General features: G+C 50.0%; 1 protein-coding gene across 2 annotated transcripts in view; it reads right to left on the bottom strand.

The window, feature by feature from the left end:
• Ptpre (protein tyrosine phosphatase receptor type E) overlaps positions 1 to 20,502 on the bottom strand; it is a 149,891-nt gene extending 129,389 nt beyond the window's left edge. Inside the window, exon 1 of one of the 2 annotated variants that reach the window (XM_006987566.4) lies at positions 20,207 to 20,502. The gene's annotated coding sequence lies outside the window, so the exon portion shown is untranslated. The remainder of the gene's footprint in view (positions 1 to 20,206) is intronic. The other variant, XM_042285282.2, reaches the window with a different exon arrangement.

Below are 20,502 nucleotides of genomic sequence, written 5' to 3'. Positions count from 1 at the left end.
CTAATTTCTGTACGAAAGCTGTGTACCAAGGCCTTAACCTCTCACATATTTGTTCAATGTTTTGTTCAGCTGTGGAGCCGGCTGACAGCTGTTTGTGGCGGCTCGCAACCATAAGATATGCGGAAGAGGCAGAGGTAGGAGGATCATGAACTCAAGGACAGCCTAGTCTATATCTCGGGACCACAGAGATGACTTAGCAGTTAAGAGTTAAGAGTGGTCTTGTAAAAGACTCGGGTTCAGTTCCCAGCATCCACATGGTGACTCACGATCATCTGTAACTGGTTCTAGGAATATGATGCCTCCCTCTAGCCTTCTTGGGTACCAGGCACACATGTGGTATACATACAAACATGTGGGCAAGATGCTCATACACATAAGTAAAAGTCAATAAATCATTTCAAAAACCTTAATTATTGGCTTAAAGAGGAGAGAGAGAGAGAGAAAGAGTTGGGCTGAGAAGGACCAGAGAGTTGGCTCAGCAGGTAAAGGCATTTACCATCAGGCCGATGGTGATCTGAATTTGATTCTTGGAACCCATATGGGAAAAGAGAAAACCAGCTCCTGTAAGTTGTCCTCTGACCTCCACACATATACACATGTACACATGTACACATGTACACACACACACACACACCATCACTACCATCACAACGATATATAAGTGAATGCTATAATGCTTTGATGTGACATTATCAGTACAGCCCCCATCCACCAAACACCGTGGTTTCTAAAATGCTACTTTGAAGGGATGCATGCATTCCAAGTGACTTCCTCCAAGTTCCTGCCCATAACAAGACACTTGCTCTCTGACCAGTCCGCACGGCAGCTGGGTTCAGGGTGACAGGATCCTGGTCAACCCAGAACACAACAGTAAATCTGTCACACTGCCAGTGGACAGAGAAAAACCATTGACGATGTGGAAAAGAGGAAATGGGTTTTGGCACTGGAAACTTTCCCCACAGGTAGAGGGCTGGATCAATACAAACTGGTGCCCGTGTATGCATTTTAAAACAGCCAAAGAACCGCGGAATCCGCTTCTGGTTTCCTTCTGCACTCTCCCACTCAGGAATTTGGAGCGGCAAGGAAACAGACACAGGCCTGTCAATAGCCAAGATTTACTGAAAGAGGGGGCAGAACCAGGGCCCGGAAGACGGCTAGATAAACAGATCACAGACGCAGCAGCTAAAGGAGGGTAAGGTTTGCTCAGAGGCGTGCGAGATAACTTGGATAGATAAGTGGAAGAAAGCAAACCGGTTCTAAGGACTGTGAATCACTCGCATTAATCGTCTCCAGAGTGTGCCTGAACTGGACATCTGAAGGCTACCCCGGATGCAGGATATGAAGATGAGCGAGAAAGCCACTCCAAGTCAATAGTCTCTAGCAGGTTTGAAAGGAACATCCATTATCTTAGCCAAACAATGGTGGTACTCTCTGTACTCTGTGTCTAAACACAATGTAAACCGTGGAGAAAGCCACGTAAAAAGGAGGTTTTAGATCACCATGGGCAACCATAACAGATCATCAAGAGCCCTCTGTAGTACACTGGGTAAAGAGAGACTGTTTCTCTCACAAGTTCAATCAATTCAGGAAGCGACTCACTCTACGCTTACCCTGCAGTCACCTGCATTCTGAGATAAATGACTGAGGCAGCCTGTCCCCAAGCGTGAGATTCTGTGTTTTCCTCAAGCATGTGTTTAATTGCAAGATGTAAATATCTCTGAGACATGGTCATGATGACAGAAAATGGAACAAAAGCTGTGTGGGACCCCAGGCTGCCCCTGTGACGCCTCTGCATCACAGCACTGACCTCAAGTCTCTCAAGATACCCTAGTTTGGGAGCTGCTGAATTTGACATTGATTCCCAGGTATTCTACTCTCAGGTTACAGCGTACTACGCTTCCACCGGTCAGTTCTGCTGGGCGTCACGTGGGCTGGCCTCATATGCACTTAATTAAACGTAAGAAATTACCACTATGTCACCTGGAATCTACTGGGCTGCAATGAGTATGTTCTAGTAATTTTGAAGAGCCCAACTCCAGGAAATACTAGCCAATATTTCATCTACTTTCAGCCCATGGCAACTGTATGTTTAGGTGCCAGAGAACAAAACATAAAATGAGACTCATCAAGAAATAAGCTGCAGCGGCCCAAACTGCCACCTCCTTAAAAAGGCATGAGGCTGTGGGCTTTCTCTACTGTATGATCTGTCGTGGGTACTTGGGGCTCCAGAGTTGCTCTCTTCTCCTCCTACCTCTCTCCTTTCTCTTCTCTTTCTCTCTCCCTCTCTCAGCTCTCCCCCTTCCTCCCCCTCCCCCTGCCTCCTTGGATAATGACAGAAGCCTCCCAGCCTGTGTCCCTGTTCAGTTCCTCACCTGCTGGTCCTCCTTTTGTGGTAATCTCTAGACTATTCTAGACCCACAGAGCCTGTGGCTAGCCCCTACGGTAAGAGCATAGCATCCTAAACTCTCAGCCATCTGCCTCCTCTCCTGGGAAAGGTGAAACCAGTTCCAGGAGAGGAAAAGATCCCCATCTCTGCCACATAGGATTGGAGGGCTCTGAAGAGAAGGAGAGCATCATGCTGAAGGGGAATGTTCAAGTGTGTCTTAGCATGTGTAAGGAAGGTAGCTGCCTCGTCCTCATTCATGGGTGCCTATGCTTAGTTCTTAATGGGACTCATATTTAAACAGCCTTGTAGTAACTGAATAAAATAAACCTGAACCCTTTAAAATTTTTTGTTAGCCAGGCAGTGGTGGCACACGCCTTTAATCCCAGCACTCAGGAGGCAGAGGCAGGTGGATCTCTGTGAGTTCGAGGCTAGCATGGTCTACAGAGTAAGTTCCAGGATGGCCAGGAATACATAGTGAAACCCTGCCTCAAAAAAAAAAAAAAAAAAAGATTTTGTTAACAAGCTCTACTTTCTTCCCAGAGGCACTTACTCACTAGCAGAGGGGAGGAGGGGAAGAAAGCATTTTTTTTTCTGTCTCTCAGTATGGAATGTGGCAAGCTGATACCACTTGAGTTCCTTACTGTGAGCAAAAGAAGAAATGCAAAGCTTCCTTATTCTGCCTTAAGAAAACCCACTTTGTAGAGTTGTAATCTAAACAAAACAGGTTGAAGAGTATGTGTTCCCTAAAAGGATTATCTCCTTGACAGCAGGGTTATCTACCTCTAAAGGGTATGCCACGCCAGTGTACATGGGCATCATGCACTCATTGTATTAATACCCTAGCACAGGCTGGAGCAAGGCTGAAAGAACGCTTAAGCTCACTGCAGAGCAGACAGGGGGAGGTTTCCTCTTTTGTGGGCAGTGCTCAGCAGCCTGAACTCTCCTCCAGTTTCAGGAAGAGATCCCCACCTGTACCATGGGGGATCCAAACTGCTCCCTCCCCAGACTAGGGGTCTCCCTGTCCTCTTGAATCCTCCATGAGCCTGACATCAGAGTAGGTGACACAAGACTATAATATGCTCTACCCTAGGATGACCTGAAGGTCCTGGGAAGCTCTAAGACTGTTTCAAAAGATGACATGGCCTCAGAGGCTGAGAACTACAGGCCACATTTTCATTAGAAGCTGCCCGTGGCCTGACCTTGACTGAAGCAGGAGCTGCTGACTTCTGGGGCTCCTGCTCAGTCTCTGAGCTTTGTTCTCCAACTTCAATGTTGGTTCTGAGAACTGTCCAGAAGCCTTGTCAAGTTTCTGTTCTCACTGAGTTAACCAAAGTCACAGTGGGCCGGCCATGGGTTGCCAAGAGCCAGGACTCACGCACCCAGGATTTAACATAAAGAATCCTGGTCAGTATCTATTCTTTGGAAAGGGCTGGCTGTGCTTCCATGCGTGAATAGGGCTAACTTGAGTCACCATGAGTATATCACAGAAATGGCAGGATGTGACTTGAGATCCTAAAGACATGGTGGCTTCTTCCTTGCTTTCTCATGAATCCTGCTCTCTGGGAGGAAGGCAGCTATTTATCATTATCTTGGTTAGATTTCCTTTGCTGCAATAAAACGTGATAACCAAAGTTAACTTGGGGAAGAAAGGGTCTATTTCAACTTAGAGTTTATAGTCTATTGTGAAAGGAAGTCAGGGCAGGAACTCAAGGCAGGACCCCCAAGACAGGAACTGAAGCGAAGACCGTGGAGGAACACTGCTTACTGGCTTGCTTCTCATGGTTTGCTCAGCCTGCTTTCTTATACTACCCAGGACCAGCGGGGGTACCCCACTCAGTGAGCTGGGCCATGCCACATCAATCGTTAATCAAGAAAATGCCCTACATAGTTGCCACAGGCAACCTGACAGAGACATTTGAGGTTGCTCATCCAGGTGACACTAGCTTGTTGGTAAAAACTAACCAGGACCGTCATCAAGACCTGAGTGGTTCTGCAGCTGTGTCTCCATGCAGGAGTCCAATAAGTAAGGGCTCCTGTGCACAGCCAGCAGCAGCTTGCAGCCATGGAAGGAGACCTTCCGCCCCCAGCCAAGCCTTCAGGGGTCCGGGCTTGAGACAGCTGTGTACGTGTATGTGTGTGTGTGTGTATGTGTGATATGTGTACATGTATGTTCACATATGTGTGAGCACTTGTGGAAACCAGGGATCAATGTCAGGAGTCTTCCTCTAGCACTTTCCACCTTATCTTTAAATTACAATTATCTACGTATTATTTATATAATAAATTGCATTATTCACTTTTGCATATCTGCATATATGTGTGTAGGTACAAGGCCAGAGGACAGCTTGTGAGGGTCAGTTCTCTTCTTTCACCATGTGAAACCCAGGGATTGAACTAAGATCACCAGCGTTGGCATTAAGCACCTTGTGGTTTGAATGAGAACGTCCCTCATAGGCTCATATATTTGAATGCTGGGTCCCTACTTGGTGGACTTTTTAGGAAGGATTAGGCGGTGTGTCCTTGGAGTGGGCCTTTAGGTTTCAAAAGCCTATGCCAGGCACAGTCCTTCTTCCTACCGCATGATTGTGGATTAGATGTAAGAGCTCAGCTACTGCTCTGACACTATGCCTGCCTGCCTGCCGCCATGCTTCCCACCACGATGATCATGGACCCACCTTCTGAAACTATAAGCCAGTCCCCAATTAAATGCTTTCTTTTGTAAGTTTTCTTGTTCACAGTGTCTCTGCACAGCCATTGAATAGTAACTAGGACACACCTGAGCGATCCTGCTGCGCCTCCCCTTTATGGTTTGGAGACAGGGTCTCTCGTTAAGCCTGGAGCTTTTCAGTTCAGCTATACAGACTGGATAGCAAGGCTCGGTGCCCATCCTGTCTCTATCTGCCAGCACTGGGGTTACAGACACCTGCCACCATCCCTGGCTTCTTACATAGGTGCTGGGGGTTTGAACTGAGGTCCTCACACTTGCAGAGCAAGCGCTGTAGCCACCGGCCCTCTCCCCGGCCCTCATCTCATGTCTTACTATCCTCTTACCCTCCTTCCTCGTCCTTCTTATTGAAAACAGCCACACCCATAGCCCCATAACTGTCTCCACAGACTGTATCAACAGAGTTGAAAGTCTGTCCTCACATGCTCTTTTAATCTGGATAGACGCTCACTTTACCAGAGACATCTGCCTGACACCATGACTAATTTTATTTTCATGCATCTTGACACAGTGATTAAACCCCACCCACCAGTGCCCTGTCCTCATTATGGGTGTTTTCCAGGGTAAGCTTCCTACAGAGATGTCCCCTCCTGGAGCCAGGTCCCACACTGTACCAACACGGACATGACTGCTGGATACATTTGGTCCTGTGGGGGACTCACCAGAAATCAGGCACAGGGAGACAAAGGCAGAGGACTGGGACCCCTTCTGAATGTTACCCTCCCATTCTAAAACCAACTGAGACCCTGGCGGAGAAACTGAAAGCTGAGTTGTGTGTGATATGGACCCTCTGTGAGAGGAAGAGGGAGGGGCTGGGGAAATGGCTCAGGAAAGTGTTTATCACACAACCGTGGGGACCTGAGCTCAAGCCACAGAACACAGGTAAAAATGCGGGAGTGGTGGATTATATTTGTAAATTCATTGCTGGAGGGGAGACAGCAGGAGGACCCTGGGACTTCTCGAGCCAGCCAACCTGACTAAAACAGGGAATTCTGGGCCAAGGGAGATGCCCTGTCTCAAAAAAAAAAAAAAAAAAAGAAAGAAAGAAAGAAAGAAAGAAAGAAAGAAAGAAAGAAAGAAAGAAAGAAAGAAAGAAAAGAAAAGAAAAGAAAAGAAAAGAAAAGAAAAGAAAAAAGAAAAATCTAAGGAATGATACTTGAGGTTGTCCTTTGACCTCCACATGTGCTCATGCACATGCATGCACACACACACACACACACACACACACACACACACACACTCACACTCACGCACACAGTATCCAACACAAAGGTTACTTTGATAACATTTTCCTCAAAGCAAGACTCTCTCTGGATCCCTAAAACTAATTTAAAGCGATTTTCAAGTCAGGAGCCGATTGGCAAAGCGTTCCGTGATTGGGATTCTCCCAGACTCCTAGCACTGAGCTAGACAGCCTTGCTTCTTGAGGCCTAAGTCAGGGTGTCTCCACCATGCCCCTGCATTGTGCCCCTAGGTGGTGACCAGTTCCAGGAAGGCCACCCGCTGTGCCCTCCTCACGTGGTGAGGCCATCCCTGACACTGAACAGCAACAGAGAGAAAACACTAGGCGTTTGGGGGCTTTGCTGTTACTCATGGCAAAGGAATGGCATGCCATTCCATGGCGGCTCAAGGACCCACTCTCCAGGCCTCTGCCCCGGGGCAGGAATGTGGAAGGGAAAACCACCGAAGTCCCTAGGCAGTCACAGCTGCCCATAGAGCTGCTTGCTGGCTCTGGGTCAGCACATTTACTTGGCCAACTTCAGTGTCCTCGGCCAGAGGCTAAGCAGCCCTAACTGTGAAGTTCTGAGTGGAAAAACAGAGCTGGCACAGTTGGGGGTGGGGAGGGGGGGTGAAGAGGGGAGCCAGAGTAAGCGGTTGTGGAGGTAGAGTTGTGGGGGGGGGAGGAACCACCCCTGAGAAGCGTCTGTGACGACGTTGCCACCTGCCAGGGCCTCCTTTGCATTTGACAGGGTGAAACAGTGAGCAGGAATACAGATCTTCCATAGCAGACTGGAGCTCTTTAAAAGCAGTCTTATCCTGTATGGCAGAGATGGCCTAGGGGCAGAGTTGGGTCGACTGCCCAGCCAAAATGCCAAAAATAGAAGATGGCCCCTAACAAACACTGCAACTCCTGTAACACCTGGAAAAAAGAAACCACGGCTCCTGGGAAGAGAGATCTTCAGGCCCGTGTGGATGGCCTAGGGCCTCTGCAGAGCCAGCTCTATGTCCCAGGCCCCTTCCCACAGGGGGTTGCAAAGCAGGGCTGAGCTTCACAGGGTTGGCCATGGAAGGGACAGCCTTCATGGCGTCCCAGAGGGCAGACAGTTGTGGGAGCTAGATTCCACATGGAGGGTCCTTGGGTGGGGGCATCAGGAACGCTGGTGTTTGTCCACCTGGAGGGTGCAGCAGAGGAAAGTCTGCTTCTTAAGTGAACACGAGTGACGGCGAATGCGGCGAGCTGCCTGGCACACCACTACCGGCTATCTCAGTCCTGCGTATCGTCAGTTTTCTCTCAAAGAGGAACCTTGAGATTGGAGCTGGCCACACCACAGACAGTGTGCCCCGGTTCTCTCTACCCAACTGCTTCTCTCTGGTGCCCTCTTGACGAGGGAGAGGAGACAAAGAGATGGCACTTTGGGCTTGCCCAGAATGAACCTCTTTCTGGCCTCAGCAGCTGGGCCCGCCCATCCTCCTGGCTCCCCTCCTGCCCTCCTCTATAGTTGAAGAGCCTGACCTCATTCTTGGGACCCTACAAAAGCCCCCAGAGTTCTGGCCCTGGCCACATGTTGAGATTCCTGAGGGAGCTTTGTAAAGCTTGAAACTTCCTGTCAAAAGCCACAGTGAGTCCCAGGGCAGGGGGTTATGGAAACACCCCGGAGACTCTAATGGACAACTCGACAGCCCCTCTCAGTCTGGGTTTTCAAATGACATTAAATCGCAGGGAAAGCAATACAAAGTCACTACCCGGTGCTCCTGTGGCACTGTACAGATGGAGGGAAGAGCACAGTCCTACCAGTCACCCTGTCCTCTCCAGAGACCTCCACCTGAGTTCAGCTCCCCCGGGTCTGAGGGCAGTTCCCTGTGCCCTCTCCCACCCTATCGATGAACCCCACCACCCGAGGGGAATGCAGAAGGTGGGGTGTCATTTGCTCTCATCACTGCTATGGTTTGAGTGTAGCCCTGAAGGTTCGTTCACCTGACTATGTGTGAACCACGTAGTTTGAATGGGGGTGATTCCATTTCTAACCCCAAGGAGAATATGTGAGCTGAAGCCTAGAAAAATATGTTAGCCAGCCCTGTACAAGCAGGAAACTTTGAAGAAGGCCCACTGTCCCAGCCTGGCCTTTCAGAGCAAGGAGATCTCAGTTAGTCTAGATTCAATTCTAGGTTGACTCTGTTGGGATACACTATCTCTCTCTACAGGGAGGTCTGCGTGGGAGACTGCTGGAGACCACTGTGGCACCAAGGGTCTAGATGGCACTATGTGGGCCTGGGCCCTGCTGTCCCTGAGCCCTCAGCCCCCTCAGCCAGTGAGTGCGCCTGATCATGGCCTTGAGGGAACTCAGCCATATTTCACCTCTCACATGCCTTGGCGCTCTGACACAAAGCTGGTGACAGATTCTGGCTCTAAATGGGTAGATGAGACTGTTGGGCAAACCTCTCAAATGCCTGACATCCAAAGCAGAAGGTCAGAGGTGACTTCATTTGACGAAAGCGTGGTTCTCGTCGTGTTGGGACATCTGAGGAGGGTGACTGAGGAAGAGAAGGGGGACAGTCTTTCCTCTTCTATTCAAAGGCAATGACTTTCTAGGCTGGTTCTTCACTCTGCAGTGTGAGTTCTAATACAGGTGTGCAATGGAGCCCCACCCCCTACCAGCGGGTGAGGTGATACCACACACATCCCTGCTGAGGCTGAGGCCCCAAGAGAGAAGAAGGCTGCCTGCTATTCTCAGGGACAGACCTCCTCATATGTGCCAGCCCTCACTTAGTCAGACTTGGGGTTCATTTCTCTGCTCCCCCAAATTCTAGCCTTGGTAGAGTGGGGAGGGGGTGACTGTCCATATTTGCCCATATAGACAGTCATACCTCTACCAGTTCTCTGGGAACTTGGCTTTGAGGATAAAGAATGGAACCAACAGACTGAACCTTAGGTGAGACCCCAGCAGCGTCTCCACCCAGAGGGAGAGCCACGTAAGCCTGAGGTCCCTCTTTGCAGTGAGACCTAGACCTCTTCTTCTAGCTTTACCCATTGCATCCTACCCTAGTTACTAGAGACCAGTCACCCCCTGTCAATGTGCTTTCTAAGCCCATTACAGTTGAATGGGACAAGCAATTTTACCTAACATTATTCTAGCAATGAGCTCAGAGCAGTCGCTCTGGCATGGCCACCCTCTTGGTAAAGCGAGCCTTCCTGCTCCAGCTTCCAAGATCCCAAGCCACCAAGGAAAGGACACCAGCTTTCAGTCATTAACAATCCTTACTACCCTGAAAATGGAAAAGAAGCCAAGGCTAAGCAAAGTAGCCACGTCATTGATCTCTGCCCGGCACAACCCCATCCATTCAGGATGTGCATTTGAATAAAACAAACAATAAATCATTTGCTAAACAAAGCACGCTGTGCATGAGACATGTCCCCAGGCTGCTGTTGAAACTCCTCCTGGAAGCAGTTTGCTGGGTGGAAGCCATCCACAAAGGAATGAACTGAGCATTACTTAGGCTGAGCAGAGCAGATAGAGGTGGATACAGAGCAGGAAACGGCAGGGTCTCACCTTCAGGTCCTGCTCAAGGATGAACCTCGGCTTTCCTCAGCTGCACACAGGTGGGGCCTCATTTTCTGAGACTCAGTGGCATGAACAATGCTTCAGGCTCAGGAAGCGGGGTGAGGGATCAATCCATCCAGCTCAGAATGGGAAAGAGACATTGAACCCCTGACCCCTGAAGTGAGCCATGGGGCCCCAGGTCAGACTTATGTTCCTTCACTGCCTGGTGACAGACCCCATCTCTAAATGGGGAGAGGAGGCACATCGCATCCTAAGCAGAGAGAGACAGGAGGTGACTTCAGCTGTTGGCAAACAGAAAGGTTCGCACAGAAAAATCTATTTCTGGTGATGTTAAAACGTATGAGGAAAGTCGCCGAGAAAATAACTGGGACGGAGTGGTTCCTTTTTCTCTTTGTGTTTGGTAATACTGCTTCTTCAGGACTGCTTCATCAACATGCAGTAAATTCAAACTCCTATGCACGGACGCCCGGCCATACCTAGAAACTACCCTATGTGGTTGGGCAGGTACCTGGGTCAGGATGGACCGACCGGGATAGGAAGTAGTGAAAGTCGACCTAGTGGTTTAGCTGCTGGCCTCCATGACGTTGGACCAGGAGCCATCCTGAGAGCTTCCCTTTCCCTGACAGACAGAGGGCAGTGCCCGCAGCTCTCTCTTTAGCCAGTTCTTCGTTCTTGGGAAATGTACACTCAGGCTCCACAGGCCAAACCTCTTCCCAAGGGCTCCCTCCTTGCTCTTGCTGGGGTTGGGTCCCTTCTCCCATCCTACAAGGTGAGGCCAGCCAGGGTGTTGTGAGTGCTGTAACACCCTCACTCACGGCTTTGGCTTCAGGAGCACTGTCCTTCTTCACGTCTTTTCCAAGGTCTCATTCCTACCTCTTTGAGAACTTTCACCGAGTCCACACAGATTTCCTCCCATTTCAAAGGAAACTTAAAATGTGAGCTCCTGGATAGGCTGAGGTCCTTGGATGAAAGTCATGGATTCTGGGCAAATGAAAATGGCAGGTTTGTCCCCAAAGGAGGTCAAAGTTCACCATTAGCAACGGAGCCTATTCAGAGCGACTTTGCTTGTGGGAGCAGGCTGACACTTCGACTCTCAGGAGCCTATATATCTGATGTGACAGGTTCTGCTGACTTGTAATAAGACAAACAGCTTAGCACAGAGGCAGTTTCCTGTTAATGGCTCTTTGCTTCTGTTGGAGAGACCCAACCCCTATCCAAGAGAGTCAAGTACTTACACTGTGCACCCCACATTCCCCACCACCTGGCCTCATCCTTGGCCTTTGAGCCAGCATCTGCTCCAGGAACACCTGGTCACCTCAGCCAGAAACTCGGCCTTGGTTTTTAGAGTGCCTCTTAACTGATATGATGAACTAGCCTAGGAACGCACCCTGGGGCCTCCGTTTGCCCAAACTCACCTCTGCTCAGGGTCACACCTATAGTCATCAGATCCGTCCTTAGTCTCCAGCCACGTTGCAAGCATGTGCCACCACACTCAGCCAGGGCTTTACTTACTGACTTACCATCCGAGCCCTAAATTCACAGGTTTCATGATAGGGAAGGTGATGGGGTCATGTCTTTCTGTACGCTGTGAAAATATGTTCCTCTGATTGGTTGATAAATAAAGCCGTTTGGCCTATGGCAAGGCAGCTTAGAGGCAGGCGGAAAAATCCAGAGAGGGAGAAGAAAGACAGAGCAGAGGAGACGCCAGCCCTCCAGCCAGGGAGCAGCATGTAATGGCACACAGCTAAAGCCACAGAACACGTGGCGACATATAGACCAACAAAAATGGGCTGGGTTTAAGTGTAAGAGCTAGTCAGTAGTAAGACTGAGCTAATTAATGGTCAAGCAGTTCATAATTAATATAGGCCTCTGTGTGTTTATTTGGGTCTGAGCGGCTGTGGGACTGAGGACACAGGAAAACCTCCAGCTACAGGAAGGGGTAACTCAAGACCCTCAAACCTATGAAAAGTGGTCCACCAACATTTTTCTGCAGAAGGAACTGGCAGCATGCTTCAGAATTTCCAAGGGGGCCACGGGTCTCTGAAGCAGGTCTAGACTCTCAGCCCGTGTCCCTCTGAGTGCTGAGCTCCAAAGCACCCTCTTCCCTATTCCTTCCTCACTGACCCTGCTCCAGCTGCATCTAGACACCTGCTGTTCCCCAGACAAGAGAAGCCACTTCCCACTGCTGGGCAAGCATACAGAAGCCTCTCTGTTTGAAATATTCCAGTCCTGTTGGCTGCCAAGAAAACATCCACACCCAAGCCTGTCCTCCTTAACGAAGCCCTTCTAGTTCCCACTCCACAAGCCCATGCCACCTGTTCTGCCCCACCTCTAGCCTTCCCTTGGGGTGGTAGCTTCTGTGGCCCTGTGGACCTAGGACACCCAGGGGGCAGGCACTGTCATAACTTCAGCACCAAACACAGCGCGTGTATCCTCTAAATATTCAATAAAGATGTAAGCATTCCATTTGTCTCTTCTTGTATGCTCTCAAACACTGCTAGCATTTGGGGGAAACTCAGAAAGAGCCTTTGAAATATTTCTAGCTTGCTAAGAACAGGTCTAACTCAGCTCAACACAGTACAAAATTATTAAATTTCCAACGCTTGTACTTTTATATTACATTTGAGCCCAAGTCAGGGCTTTGCTTAAAGACATTTAAATGAGTAGGCTGATTTGGTACCCCACACAGAGGACTGCTGTGGTAAAGCCTGCTATGTGGGGAAAAAAAGAAATGTATGAAATTACTGATGCCCTTGATCGAGACCCACCAGGAGCTCAGCAAAGAACACAAGTCAACAGTAGCTGGAAGTTAAAGAGAGGGTGACTAGTACATCAGAACAACCGCCATCCATCAGTTAGGTGTCTGCTGTTCATGAAGGTTCTTTCAGGTTCCCAAACCACTTGCCCAGGGAAGTGTTCAGGGACAAGGATTCCTTCAGTTTATAACAATGCAAGATAGTGCAGCTGGAAACCAAGGATCTTTTGTTGTTGTTGTTTCTATCAGTGAACTTCACAGTACAATCAGGACTGTGGAGGAGTTCCGTTTATCTACCAAGCGAAAATGTTTTATGCTCTTTGCGAGAACATTTGGGTACTTTGTATTCATTAAAGGAAGTACCCTACAGCAACCATTTGCTGGCCCAGACTGAGTTTCTGTATATTCTTGAACGCAACAGAAAGGACATATACATTCTGGCTGTTTATTAATTTTACACTAACTGCCTCCCCTGTAACTGGGAAAGAACTTCTACCTCGGAGGACCAAGGTGTTTGGGCCTGAACCCTATACCTGACACACCCATGTGCCACCATGCTTTCTAGAACTGTCTCAGGCCAGGCCCTGGTTCTTACCTTCTGCTCAGGTGTGCCCAAGATATAAGACTCCACATTCCCACATGGAATGCATGTGCAGATTTGCAGGCCTCCTGGCTGGTGGAAGTTGGAGACAGAAGTGTGGCCTCTGAGAGTCTAGCTTATGCCTTCATTGTCTAGCTCAATTGTTTTCCTCTGTCTCCTCCCTCGGCCTCTTCTCACTCCTCCATATTTGTAGATGATCAGAGTGAAGGGAGATTGGAGAGGAACTTGGATAAGGAATGCTCTCAGCTGGACCTGCCCATCCCAGGGAGTCCACATGAGTCCCTAGGGAACCTGGAAAGCAGTCTAGTGTATTCTGTAAAAGGAGGCACTTCACCATAAAGGAAGCTAGAGGCTTTCCTGCTTCCAATGACCCACCACTTCCCCCCTCAAATCAACTAGCCGGTGACGCATAGTATGTTCGGGAACACATGACTGATATGAAATTGCTAGAGCAAGGTTACTTGTGAGAAATTGTGCCACAAGAAAAAATTGACTGCAGGTATCCTCAAATCCTGATCAGAGCCCTTGTCCTGGTCTGCCTCCATGTGTCCTCCTCCACCCACAGGGAAGTGGGCTGCCAAGATCAGCATCCTCAAAGGAGACACAGTCCTCCCTATGGGTGGAAACCCACCTGTTAGGAAATCTCAATGACAGAACTAAAAAGCTGATTCCCATGATGGGGATTTCAGACAGACAGGAGAGAGGCCTCCAGGCGGGGCATCAAATCAGGCAGGTAGGTAGGTGTCCAGCTTTGAGGCTGGTCTCTTTGAGTGGGAGAAGAGAGGAAGGTCAAAGCCAGCAGAGCTTCACAAGGTACCGGTGGCAGATAGGGCTTCCCTCTGTCCAGGCTCCACTCACAGCGAGCATCTTGCTCTCAGCTCAGCACTTGGGCTTGCTGGCCTTGAGTCAAGGTCAGGGCCTTGTGTGCAGAGAGCACACAGCCCTCCAAGCAAGCTGATTAGAGACTGGCTGGACAGACACAGCTTGGAAACTCCAGGTCCTTGGAATGGGAGACAAAATAAAATGACACAGTCTGAAGGCCACTAATCATAATATACTGCAATCAAGCATCTATAAACAAGAATCCAAAAATCTAGTTGAGAAGGGAAAAAATGGAACTAATTTTCTTCCGAGTACAAATGGTGACTAATGTCCAGCTGGAAGTATCCATATAGATCCAAGTCCTAACAAAAAATTATGTCCGTTTCTCGACTAGAAACCTGCCCTGAGGGCAACATGACAGAGACCTGAGTGCTCTCAAGCCCTTGGTTCAAGTGCCATGGCCCCTGATCCTTCTACAAGCATAAACCAAGTCTCTGCTCATGTCCTCCATCACACCAGAAACTTCATACCCGTGTCCAGTTCTAAAGACTGGAATCACAGGGCTGTAAAGGTGGCTCAGTGGGTGTTTGCTGTGTAAGCATAACTACCTGAGTTCGGATCCCCAGCACCCATGTGAAAAGCCAATTGTGGTAGCACGTACCGGTAACCTTAGCACTGGGAGAGATAGAGACAAGGGCATCCTTGGGCTCAGTAGCCTGTCAATCTAGACGAAACAGTGGGCTCCAGGACAGTGAGAGGCCTTGGCTCAATCCACAAGATGGAAGGAGGCTGGAGAGATGGCTCAGTGGTTAAGAGCACTTGCCACTCTAGTAGAGACCTGGGTTCAGTTCCCAGCCCTCAGTTGGTAGGTTATGACCACCTTTAACTCCAGTTCCAGGGAATCTGACCCAGTGGGCATCAGGCAGCTATGCAGTACACATACAAAAAACATGTGGGCAAAGCACTCATGTGCATAATATAAAATCAGTAAGTGCCTTTCTAAAAAAGATGGAGAGAGGCCACCAGGCAGCAACCTCTGACCTCTGTAAGTGCATATGTATACACCTGCACATGTATACAGGGAGAGAGAGGGAGAGAAGGGTGGAAGAGAAAGAGGGAGGGGAGTAGGAGAATCACACCTGCTCAGGATTACACCGAAGACCACATCCTTCTGACCCCACCATTTCCACCTCAAATTGTTTGCCCAGAGCCCCAGTTTGTGCCATCTCCCCTGGGAAACAAAGACATGTCTGTTCTATTTGTGGCTGTGTTCCAGGCAGGGTGGCATGGCTGGAGAGCGCTCTGTACTTGGCCTCCTACACCCTACCTGCGCAGACTCATTGCAGCACCGGCTCTGTTTCCCTCGCCCATGCATCCCTTCACTTCACACCCCAACCATGCCGAGTCCCAGGCACCCTGCAGTAATAGTCTGGCCATCCCCACGCAGATGCAGAATCCCACATCTGCTGCAGGAGCTCATGGCCAAGCTGTGATCCCCACACTGGACCTTCTTGGGGGATCGGAGTCTGTGCTGCCCACACCCAGGCCAGAGGCCCAAACAAACTATCCAACCAAGACTTCACTCTTCGCCCCAGACTGCTAACACCCAAACACTTGACTACAGCACAGTAGATTTCCAGCCCAGCTAAGGATCAAGTTTTGATTCAGTTTCCTTCCTCTTGATGGAGCGTCTATCTGTTTTGGGGGAGAGAAAAACAAGGACTCCCTTTTGTTATTAATATTTGACACCAATTCTATGACAGACTAGATTAAATGTGTTCTTAGCTGTATTTAAAAGAGGTTTTGAAATAGACAGCCATTCTTTAAAAATACTTTATCTGGCCCCTCCTTCATTGGGAATCAATATAAAAGGATATATTCATTTGTTTTTCTGAATTATATTGCTAAGGGTTTTTATTTCATAAGCTTCACCAAACCCTTTGAAGTTTTTATTTATGTAGCTGAAAGAAAGGGACCCACATTGCTGGCAGAGAGCCAGATGCAGTGAGTACAGAGGCTGTGAACCACATCAAAAGTCCCTGTGTGGCACACCTGGATGGGGTGGACCCCAGTCGGTGAGATTTGGGGGACAGAGAAAAGAAAAGGAGGCTGGGTGGGTAATCCCCGAAGGAGGACTCTCCCAGCCCGCATCCAGCAGTGGGTCCCACCATCTGCCTCTCCTGGAGAATCAGAAACATTTTATAAACCTATCACCTTAGGTGTGGTTTATAAATCCCAACCATCTGGAGGGCAGGTGGGATCTGATCAGGAGCTGCCCCAGAGCTGCCCCGTCCTTTGGAGGAAAGAATTGAGCTCAGAGGGTGTGTGTGTGGGGGGGGGCATGCACAGCTTCATAGTTTTACGTTATGGTGGCAAAGCTGACCTTATGCCCGATTCCACATGCTTCGTTCGGGGCTACACTGCTTCTTGCTGCTGGGGTTGCGTCCTTTCTGCCTGGCTTCATACCAGGCCTGGTTTAATTCAGGCCACACACCCAGGTTAATGTCCATAGCAAGCTGTATTTTTGCATCACAGGTCACTAACACCGGAGTCAGCAGTGCATGATGAGGAATGGATTCCCTTCTGGTGTGCAGGTAAGTGAAAGCATTGAGATTAAATTCTTAACTCATGCAAACTTTACATAATCTTTCAGCTCATCGCGCAAAAATTAAAGTTGCCTACTGTGTCACATTTTATTGATTGGAACTAGTCTTCCAGCTAGCACACGGAGAAAGACTTTATCTACTGCCATGGATTTTGTTCATTCAAACCTCTGTGCATCTGTGTGTAGGGGGGTGGGGTGGGGTGGTGCACATGCATGCATGTGTGTATGTGAAGGCCAGAGGACAACCTCGAGTGTCGTTTCTCAAATACCATCTGCCTTTTTTGAAACAGGGTCTCTCATTAGTCTGAAGCTCACCAAATAGACTAGGCTACCTGACCAGCAAGCGCCAGAGATGGACGATGGACGTGTCTCTGCTTCCCCAGAGCAGGGATTACAAGTGTACAGCACCACACCTGGCCTGTTTCACATGTGTTCTGGGGCTCGAACTCAGGTCCTCTTGTTTGTAAAGCCAACAGTTTTCCCCCTGAGCCGTCTCCCTGGTCCCACACTGTTTTTTTTTTTTTTTTTTTTTAAATACATACCATGTATATAGTATTAGGTATTTTAGGAAAACATATCTAGTTTCCTGGGTGCTGACCACATGCTTTCTAATTTATATGCATCCTCTGCTGCCACCTCAGCAGCCATGCAAAGTAAAGATGCTCAGTCCACTCCTGAGGAATGAGCAGCGGGGTCTGAACTTGAGTCAATTAACCAAGACTACACCAGAGGCAGGATTTGAATCCAAGTCTTTACCCAAAGCCCATGGTCTCAGAGACACACCCCTTATTGACAGCCTGGTGGAGAAGCTGAGCTGTTGAATCATTGGAAACCTAAAATAGACTCGAACAAGTAATTTAGGATAGGGCCAATTGTCCTTCCACGGAACCAAGAGGAAGAGGGATTACTCTCGGGCAGAGGGTCTAAGGAGGTCTGGGGGAGGCTGAGACACTTGAGTAAGCTGAGCTGGAGGCTGAACACTCTCCATGTCCTGTGGTCTAGAAAGTAGGAGGCCTTCAGGAGAGACTAGGCCACAGCTCCATTTGCTAGGAGACAGCAAGCCAAAGACGACCTACATTGCACAGGACTTTCTCAAGTGACACTCAGGTGTTGAAGAGGCCCAGCGCCCTCCTAACGGCCACATTCACCTCTGTTTCGGAGCAGAGCCTCCCGGAGTGTGACTCAAACATCATAAATGAGAAAATGTTTCAGTGAGGGAAGAGAGTGCATGCGGTTCTTGTTTCCTTACTGCTCCTTGGGAGGTCTTGTAGGGTTTCTTCAGTTCAGCATCCCCTTAAGATCTGGCCCTGCAGCTCCCGTATGGGCTGTTCGCTCTCTGTGATCCAATACACATCAATACACATGGTAACAGATGTCCATGTAAGCCATAGCCGCTCATTCACACAAGCATACATGCTCCAGAAACTGAACTCACAGCACCGTCCTAACACAAGCCCCAGGTCGGCACCCCTTTCTGAAGCAGGAAGGAAGCTAGTGTATTTAGAAGGATGAAGGAAGCATTAGGGGAAGTTAGGGGGACACAAAGGCACACCTTTGACTTGGGACATGATTTTAGGAGAAAGTATCAGGTGTACTGCAGAAGGTGCGTGCCTCAGTCTACAAATTTGCCTCTCACCAGCAGGGGATGGTTTCAATCAATGGCCTCCGTGGTGGAGCCATGAGGACCACAGAGGGGGCAGAGTCTGGTGCAGAAGCACAATTCGACCTACTCAAATGGATTCAAGCCCCTTCCCATACTGCCCTGAACTTCCTCAGGGCTAAAAGAGCTGCATGCAGGAACGCCTGGGGCTGAAGAGATCACTCCCAGGCCAGAGTTTCAGGTCTTCCTCCAGGCTTCCTCAGAGGTCCATAGAGCTGCTGACCCAGGAGTACTGCCGGGCCAAGTGTGCCTGCAGAGCAGGAACAATGAGTTTCCAGCCTGAGAACCAATGGCCTGCTCTGTTCTCTTGTGACCCCACAGGGGCTGCAGGAAGCATCCAAGGCCAGCACCTCCCTCATTGACCTTCAGGGCTGATTTGCCAGAGGGGTTCTGGATTATCGAATCTAGTTTATCCAATGACCTGGCCTTTCAGTGAGACAAATCGCTGCTACCAACTTCCAAAGAAGGAAACTGTTGGTTTGTGTCGAGGGGGTGATGATGAGTCACAGACAGCATTAATCCCAAGAAAGGAGGACCTGAGCCCCCAGGTGGCATTCAGGAGGCCAGGGCCCGGCTTGAGGTCCTCTCCCTGACAGTGGGGACCCCACTTTAGGCCAACCAATACCTGGCCTTTTGTTTCCCTGGCTTTTGAACTTGCACTGGGAGACCCCAGACTCCATCTACTGTCAAAAAGAGTTCTGTCCACTTTGTCCATATCCCGAAAGCTGAGCGACCTTGGCAACCACCAGCAACCCACTGTTTCACGCCCCCTTCAGTTTAGTACCTCAGTTTTTGGAAAGACACGCCCACCCTTCCTAATCCCCCAGCCCAACTTCAGCTAAACACAAATTTTTAAACTGTAGTCAAAAAAAAAAAAAAAAAATCATCGTTGCGAACAGGTCCGGATGCTTTGGGTCACAAGTCTCTTACTTGCAAGGACATTACTGACAGAACAGAGACACAGTAATTTCTAGAACACATGAGCATCATTTGCTGATCTTCCTTCAAATTCCCTGACACAGTCAAGACCACCTATTTTCTTTCCTTTAGTTTGTGAGGTTCTAACACTTTCAGAGTCGTCGTACTCAGTATACACAAATAGTGTGATTCTGCAGGCATCATGGTCTAACCTCTCTAGAAAGGTACTTCATGCCTAGATGGAATTTAGGTCAGGTCCAGTCCTTGGTCCTTGGGCTTGGCTCTGCCTCATGACCCTGTGGGTCTCCCAGCCTTCCCCAGATGGTCCTGGGAAGCACCAAGATGGGTACCGCTGGCCTTTGGCTCCAGGACCTCCTCAAATCACCCCACGGACTGCAATTCCCGACGTCAGACCTGGGCTACCTGCCAGGTTTCCCCACCGCGACCCTGAATCCCCAGCTGACGCCTGCCTGGGAAGACACCGGGCCCCAAACCAGCCTCTAGCATCCCCGCAGCGCCCCCGCTGCGCCGGGAGTTGGCGCAACTCGAGTCACTTTCTGGAAATGCTCCAGTCTCAGGCCCTGGGTGCTCAGCCCCTAACACACCGGTTGGCACCCCCTCCCGTTTCCACTGCGTTCACGCGCGTCGCCGGGTCACTGTCACCCTCCTACGGTCGCCACCCGCAGACACACGCCCTCCGCGTAGCTGTTCCCCGAGAAGAACTGCCGAGGTGGTAGCCAAGTTGATACTACGCCTTGGGCAGGTGGCCGGGGTCGCTCCATCTCCAGTCGCTGGCACCCCGCGCACTAGGAGGGTGGCAAGGACCTAGCTCAGATGCAGCAGGACCCGTCCCTCCCGTGACAGTGGCCCAGGCTGTCCCGGTTTGCTCAAGGTGCACGGTGTGCATAGCCACCTAGGGACTCAGTGCCACCCGCCCACACCGCGCCACTCACCTCCCAGGGACCGGTGCTGTCGCGCCGATCGCGCCGCCGCGGCGACTCCGCATCTCCCGGGCGCCTGCCCGGCAAGCACCGCTCCCGGGTGCCCGCTGTCCCCGCCGGCGCGAGGGAGGGTCGTGAGGACGCACGGGGGCACCGAGGTCCCCACGTCGCCGGCGAGTTCTCTCGGAGCCCGCAGCCCACAGCCCGCAGCCCCGCAGCCCTCAGTCCTCCAAAAGAGCAGGAAATCTGTCTGGCCGGGTCCGGCCGCCTCCAGCGCTGGGCTAGGTCTCGGGCTCCTGTTCCACGGC

Source organism: Peromyscus maniculatus, chromosome 1 (assembly GCF_049852395.1).
Source record: "Peromyscus maniculatus bairdii isolate BWxNUB_F1_BW_parent chromosome 1, HU_Pman_BW_mat_3.1, whole genome shotgun sequence".
In the NCBI taxonomy this organism is placed as follows: domain Eukaryota; kingdom Metazoa; phylum Chordata; class Mammalia; order Rodentia; family Cricetidae; genus Peromyscus; species Peromyscus maniculatus.
This window is presented reverse-complemented; position numbering and strand designations above follow the sequence as displayed.